Genomic DNA, 7,834 nt, shown 5'->3' with positions numbered 1-7,834 from the left:
GCCAGGAAGGGGTTGTTCCTTTTTTCTTTTTAATTCAGAGCGTTTTGCTCTTTAATGGCACATTCTGAGCCAAATCTCTTCATTTCCTTTGGCTAATACAGCCGCTTTAGACGCAATGTGACATTAATGCTTGAAAAAGGACATTGCATGATTCTGACTGGTCCGTCTGCATATTTACATGACATTTTTAACATATTTTGCCACAGGGTCACTTTAAGTTCATCCATTTATCTATCTGTCTGAATGTTTTGAAATTGTTTGCCTGTTTTCTGTTTGTTACTGCAGCTTAGAAAAAAACTACAGTTTAAACACTGTCGTTGCTCAATGGCAATTGCCTAAGACACCCCATTCCTGGAAAATGAAAGCATGTCCTTGTTCCAAATTTAGTTTTTGCCCGCCACCATGGGCTGCTATTTGGTCTGCCATTTCTCAGGGTTGTGGGCTTTTTTAATGAGCACTTTGATCCCACTCAGGTCTGGCGCTGGTGTTTACGTGACCCTGGAGGAAGAAGAAGACGAAGCAGAAATAACAAAACATCTCTCATTCTTGGCCGGTGACCTCTGCGCCGTGGTGTCCCAGGCTGCAGCTACGCCGGGAACCCCCTTCTTCCTCATCTGAGCCTGACTGGAGCGGACAACAGACCCCGCTTTGGGCTGCAAGGGAAGTGAAATGAAACATTTCCAGTCAACCTGTCAGATTCCTCTTGGTTATAATTTCTCATTGCAGCTGTCAATGGCACTATTTTTTTAAAGGTTCGTTTGTGGTGTAACATGTGTTCTTTATTAACCGTTCTCTTTATCATTCTCATAAATTTCATAACTACACTTTAGCAGACTTTTGGCTCCACGCACCATATTTTAGTTCCAGGAACACAGCTGCTCCGCGTCAAAGTGATTCTGGAGCGAAAGTATGGTGCGCTGTGAGCGTCAGGGCTCAAATACTAAACTTGCTACATCTGTATCCTGTCACTGGATGTTAACATGTAATTTATTCATGAAAAAAAAGAAATCAAATATGTGGTTTTCTCAGTCTCAAGTCTGCACTGGTCTGGGCTAAAGTATGGATGTCATAAAAATCCAATTTTACACATATGTAGGTAGTAATTATTCATTTTAAACTCAGAACAACAGTTTTTGCTTTTATAAAACAGGCACGAGATTGTGTTGCTTGAAATGTTGGCGGGATTCCCCGATGGCCCTTCAAGGTCGCTGCTCGGGTCTCCAAAGGCAAACCCGATGATCAGAATCCAAAAACTGCCGCCATGACAACCAAACTAGGGGTGACGTGGTTACATTTGTGCATTTCACGATTAAAGCTTGGGAATACATGCAGAGCTCAAAGGAAATCAATATCTGTCTTTTTCTGGGGAGGTTTATGACAATAAATTAGCAGGAAATGCACCTGTTATCTGCGTAACTTTTGTTCCTGAAGCTCATTCTTTGAGTCGGACCTGGCACCAGGCGATGGAGGAAGAGTGTAACAGGGCACTACGGGCTTGCGCCAACCTTCCAGATACATCTCAGCTCCACTTCCTGCACAGACAAGTGACAACATTGTGTTTTCTTTGCTCGCTGTGAAATATTAATCTATAAATCCTGTTTGAAAAGGAAGCCAGGATATGCAAAACATGTGCAACGGCCAGGGTGACAGGTGTGCGTTTGTGTCTGTATACTCAACCTGAAACTCTGACAAAAATAAGACAAACAGAAAAAGAAAAATAAGTGGAAGCATACAAACATTATGTACACAGTGTCACGTACAGTGATCATGTGTGTGCCTGCATGTCTCCAGGTGCTAAAGACAACTTTGGACTCACTGTTGGGAACTTGTGAGAGTCAAAGAAAAGGAGACAACTCGAATGTTGACTTAGTGACTCACAATGAGGCTTTTCTTTCTTTTTTTTTTTTTTGAGCTGTTTGCACTGGGCTGTTAAGCCAAAGAGCACATGTCCATGTGAGCACAGCGGAGGAGCAGGATCCTGCTCAAGATGGACCAATCAAGACTTGCGGAGAAAATGTATTTACAGCTAAATATCTGCAGTCACGTGCACAGCCACACTGACAGTTAGATGTAGTAGATGGAGTTGTGGGCCGAGGATTAATCCAGGTGTGAGCAGCTGACGGACTGGGTGAAGGCGCCTCTGCTTAGACTTGCCCGTGGTGTGCCAGTCCACGTGCGCTTTGTGCCCATGTTTCGCTGGCTATGATTCACGCCAGACAACTTTGCTTTCCCAAGCTTCCGTGACTCATCGCGTACTTGCTGGACGGGTACCGATCTGTCGATCTGTTCTCATGCCTTAAACGCTCGCCTGATTGACTAGAGCTTTCGTAAGATCTACCTGCGGCATTTCGGGCTCACACACGCAGACAATAGAGCAGCTCGAACCCTTTGTAGCATCCAGCATTCCATTCATGGCTGGTTATGTTATTATTTATCCATTGGAAGGAAGTAAACACCGTTGGAAACGGCCATTTGTGAGCTACACATTAAACCCCAGGCTGACCAAGGGTCACATCCCAGAGAGATTCCTCAGTGCTGATACTGTAAAGGTCATAGGTGTCTTATCTCTGCCACTGGCTCCTCAAGCCAGCCCGCGATAGTCCATCCAGCCATGGTATTTTACAGCAACAGAAAAAAGGGTCATAAACATAAAGTGACTGACTGATAGCTGCACTTGACTGAAGGATGCCCTGTAATTAGTGTGTTTTATGAGCACTGGATCCCCAGTGAAAACATGTTGCTGCTTCTCCAGAGAGCAAACACTGCCTGGGAGGCCAGTGTGCCCACAGGAAACTCTGCAGTGTCCTCAGACCAAGTTCAAGACGTTTCACAGGAAGCTTCACGGTCGGCCTGTGGCTCCATGTTATTTATGTGTTTGCAATCTGGCTAATGGGGCAATTTCCAAGTGTCACAGCAAAGAAAGGACAAGACAGCGAACATTGCACCATATTTCCTTCTGCTTGTAGAAGCTGGTATGTTCTGTTTCAGGTTGTGCCGGTGGTTAAAATGGAATTTTGGACGCAGTGCAGAGGCAAATAGTTCAAACAACACAAATGCTACTTAGGTGTCTTCAAATTTTTAAAGAGGATTTTCGTGTAATATTAATGGGTTCCACACAATCAGATATGGTATATGTTGCATTTCTGTTACTATATATTGCCTCTAAGAGGCAATTTAAACAATTTATACAGCTCTAACTTTGTGGTTTTGTGACACACCAAGTTGTAAACTCATTCTCTCAAGCAATAAATCCCTAAAGAATTTCTCCACAGTGCCACTTGACCCCCGTGTCTCCTGTTTCACCTGCTCCTCTCAGTGCAGAGCAGCTCTTTAAATGATTGAAATATTTCAGATGCTCTCTCAGACGAAAGAAATGCCAACACGTCAGCGGAGTGAAAGGCAGGAGAGTTTCCCCTGACCTCCTGGTCAACCAGACAGCGTATGGGGTTAAGCCTGCATTACGCTGATCTCACTCAGCAGCTCCTCAGCTCTGGAGTGATAAACACAAGTATGAGGATTCTCCCCTGACCCGGTGACAACACCGTGCACCCGGACTGACCCTACGGGCCACGACAGCCTTGATATGACAACTTAACTGTGGCAGAAACAGATAGAGATATAAAGAGAGGCATAAAGATCCACTAAGATAAGAATGGACTCTGTAAAAGGAGGCTTGCATATCTGTAAATGGAAAGAAAATGGGAGGGGGGGTGGGTGTCCTGATAGCTGTTCACTATGATGCAAAGGTGAATTTTTCAGTGCAAACATTTACCAAATGCAGAATCCCAATGCCAGCATCAGCTCTGTGTGGATGAAGAATTGAGATTTACTCATCACAACATATCGCAGATCTGGCAGTTGTGCAGAGGTTTGGATTATCCAGACTGGAGCAAGAGCAATAATGTATGGAGAAATCTTAAACACAGACCTGATAAATCAAGATAATGCCTGGTTGTAAAATAACAGAAAAACAAGATAGAGCAAGATGCTGACATTCATTTAACCTGTCATCATTTTGCACATTTTCAGGAAATGGCCGAGCTTTTCTTCATTCTTCCCTCGCATCTGATAATGTGTCTGTTCGGGGGAAATTCAGAGTTCAAAGGATGCCTGTTTGCAGAGCGCTGGGCGTGGACATTAGCGTGGCAGCCATTTGTTTCATTCATTTCAAACTTATCTTTTATCTTTAGTCCCACTGATAAGAAATGAAGCTGATTAATCAGTGTCCAGAGTTTTAAACTTGATCCCTTTAGGTTTTAATTTGTCACAGACGCTAATGCTAAGACTGTAAAGTGCTATGTACATAACAGCCGGGTGATATCAAGGGTTCTATTTCAGACTTAGCTGTAAATCAACACTGGGCTTGTTTCGGAGTCAGGCCGAAGGTGTGTTTGGTAGTGAACAGGCTTATAAAACTATTACAGCATTCCATGTGTATGTTTACCTGTCTGCTCAGGTCTCATCTTTTGCCGCACCCTCGTGTTTTTATAGTAACGAGGCCTTTTGCTCAGATCACCGCACAACTCCTGCAAGGACTTGGAGTCATCACTGCCATTATATATCTCTTAGAGATATATTATATATCTCTTAGAGATACATAATTTTCAAGAAATGCATAATAGGCTTCACAGTTTCGTTTCAGCGCGATGCCAAGGTCGGTGCTGTAACTTGCCAGGTGTCACTTGCTGGAATGACAGTTCTGCTTCCTGGAGCAGCAGCAACAACAAAAAAAATTCAAACAAAACATAAGAGAGTCTTTTGTCTGACATTTCTTTATGGCTCCATGCAATAAAAGTGGAACAGAATTATCTCGAGAGGAGCGTCTCGAACGCGACTTCCTTGTAAAATGCTAACAGGCAACAAATATTTTAATGGGGGCATCATAAACTAAACATACAAGTCTCCAGACAGATAATACTGTACAGGAGAACACTATAAACGTTGTTGGTCTGTTCTTTCATAAGTTTTTTTGTTTTTTTTGTATTGCTCATTAACCAGTTTGGAGTTCTTCGGTCTCACAAGCAACCAAATAAAATTCCTTTTGGGCTATTAAATACATTCATGGTGGTATATTCATAATGTTTGGTTTTGCTCCACAAACCTGTTTGTGGAGTGCAGAATCCTTAAGCTATTTGATCCTTAAGCTGCTTGTTGGTTTGTTGACAGTGCAGGAAGATACAGTGCGGCTTGTCCCCTGAAACTGCCTGTTTTCTCACCAGAAGACGCTCTCAGTTTCACTGTTAGCACAGGTGAGTTTCAAATGCAGTTAACTGAAGTTTCAAGTCAATAAGTTTTATGGAGCATATCCTTAGCTTACCTGTAAAAACTAAGCCTTTGCTTCATGATGAATGGATTTTGGGACAAAACTTGTAATTTAAGGCCTCACATATGTCTAAACACACACACATGCAACACACCTGGACGACACTGCAATGAAGGGAGCTGATAGCAGAAAGAAAGAAGAACTTGACGTTTGTTCTCCTAATCGCCTCCAACACCTCCTCTACGTGTGCAGAGCAAGAAGTATCACAGCGCCTGACAAAGGCCCCATTTACTCACCGTCCTTATTTGTCCAAGCATGTTTCCCTCCAGCTCCCTGAAACCACAAGCTCATTATTCCATCCTTCATATTGTGCGCTCTTAAATCCACATCAGCACCCTCATTTGGTTAAAGATGGTAAATATTTATGCAGCATATCATCACACACACACACACACACACACACACACACACACACACGCACACACACACACACACACAAACAAACAGAAAAACATGTTTAAGAACACTTGAATTCTGCCCTTTTGGAGTAAAACCAGTTTTTTCACTCCTCTGTGGACTTGTTCGCATACTTATCTGAGAGGTGCTGCCTTCTTTCTTTTGTTGTGTTGTTGACTTCTGTTTTATTTGCAAAGTAATTCCAAATTGATTAAAGACACAAAAAACAGCTTCTTTTGGCTCAGCAAAGTAAACGCAGAAACAAGGCCAGACTTTATTTGGGGGATGATTTGGGTTTAAAATGACCAATAGCACTGCAATCAAAGGCTTCACGTTTAGCATTCCTTTTGTGTGCACCATCTTTTATCAACTTCAAAACACTCCTCTTCGTCTTCATCTGCACGCCAATCCATCTGTGCTTGCAGGAAAGATCGCCGTCTTGATGTGGGACTGAACTCTGATGTTGCTCGTGGGAAGACTGGTGTTACATACAAACACTCAAAAACGGGTTTAACAGTAAACGTTCGGCCGGACACCCAAGCGAGGAAAAAAAAAATCTGGATTTACTGGCTTAAACCCTGGATCCAAAGAGCGAGACAGCAAAATGTGGCCCCAAACAGAAGAAACAGCAGAAGAGTAAACAATATTTCCTTTTTTTTTTTTTTAATTCACTCTGCCATCCACCCCTCCCCCTCACACCACATTGCATCTCAGGTTGCTGGCAGTCAGGTATGATGGCCCGGGGCCCCTGGATAAATCCCCAGCCAGACGTCTACGCATCCCCAGTCTGCCTCATCGGGAGTCCTCCATTGAGGACTACTTTAGTCCCCCCCCTCCCCCTCGCGCCACCACCCTGTCATTGTTAATGGGAACTCGGTAACGTGGAGGGGCCCCTCACATTGTGATCTGGGTCTTGTAGTATCGCCTCTCTCAGTGTTGCAGAGATGGCCACGTGTGTTCCGGGGCTGCTGCGAGGTGCTGCCGACCCGCAGAGAGTCAACCAACACCGTGGGAATGTGGACACCTGCCAGTGGAGCGCATAAAACCTGCCCTGTGGCATCAAATGACCTCAACTATATTTCTTCAGTAGTTCCCTGAAATTTTAATTTCGCTAGATGAGGATCAAAATAAACCCCACAAATCAAGCAACTGGGTCGAACCAGGCAGAAACGGCAGTGCGGCCTTCAATGAAGGAATGTGCTGTGTTTGTGTTTCACGGTGTTCCTGCAGGATGCTGTAATTAAAGCGTGGTACCGCCAATATCTGCCCGCCGTCTCCCTGTTCCTCTCTGCTGTCTCCGTGGAGCCGCGGTTCCGCTCGGCTAATCAGAGCTTCCCCTGCTATCAGACCAGGCCGCGTTTTAACATCTGTCAGCAGATCAAACCCGCGGAGAGCTCTGAGAGCGGCGCCTCAAGCAGCACGCAAACGGCCGCCAAACGGGTGACCAAAAGAAGAGGGAACTTAGGTAATTAAGCTTTTTTAAAATCACAGAATGAAATAAATTGAACACAGTTATTCACATTAATTTGAATTGCTTTGTTTTGAGTGGAAACTTGCTGCTGGAGTCACCTCACAGCTGAAGATTTTAGGTTCTGGGGTCTTTTTGTGCACGTGCCAGGTACTCTGGTTCCCCCCAAACGGTCCAAAACATGAACATTAGGTTGATTGGAGACTGTATAGAGGCGCCGGTGACCCACACAGGCCTGATGAGGAATAAGCAGGCGGTTGACAGGAGATGGATGGATCTACTGACCGCCGTGCTGATGGAGAGGTGGGTCTCCACACCCTCCTGTGGTGCCAGCCAGCAGAGGTTTACTTAAAAATACAGCCTAGGAGGCAAATATCTGCAGCTTTGAATAGAGAGTCAGAAGTGAATCATCAATCGTTAATACGCTGCAGACTAAAGTTGTAAGATCCAGGGTTTTATGAAATCCAGCAATTACGCAACAAACATGGATGTAACAAAACACCATCGCAGCAGGGTTGGCAGCATATTACTTCATTGTTTGGCTAGTTTAAGATTATTACCATCTTATTGGCCATTAATTTATTTTTAAAATTGGAAACCTTTCCTTTTTGTTTTCTCATTTTTGTAATGATATCATTTGTTGTGTA

General features: G+C 44.0%; 1 long non-coding RNA gene across 2 annotated transcripts; it reads right to left on the bottom strand.

Moving 5' to 3' along the window:
* Nucleotides 1-382: 382 nt before the first annotated feature.
* On the bottom strand, nt 383-5,676 carry LOC115247984 (uncharacterized). 2 transcript variants are annotated; one of them, XR_003887022.1, is made up of 4 exons: nt 5,318-5,430; nt 5,102-5,237; nt 1,402-1,532; nt 383-653 (listed from the first exon to the last, which is right to left on the bottom strand). It is a non-coding gene; the product is annotated as an uncharacterized lncRNA (long non-coding RNA). The 2 variants fall into 2 exon arrangements; XR_003887023.1 differs by lacking the exons at nt 5,102-5,237; nt 5,318-5,430 and adding an exon at nt 5,560-5,676.
* Between the last annotated feature and the right edge of the window lie 2,158 nt (nt 5,677-7,834).

This window comes from Takifugu rubripes, chromosome 22 (assembly GCF_901000725.2).
Source record: "Takifugu rubripes chromosome 22, fTakRub1.2, whole genome shotgun sequence".
Classification (NCBI taxonomy): domain Eukaryota; kingdom Metazoa; phylum Chordata; class Actinopteri; order Tetraodontiformes; family Tetraodontidae; genus Takifugu; species Takifugu rubripes.
This window is presented reverse-complemented; position numbering and strand designations above follow the sequence as displayed.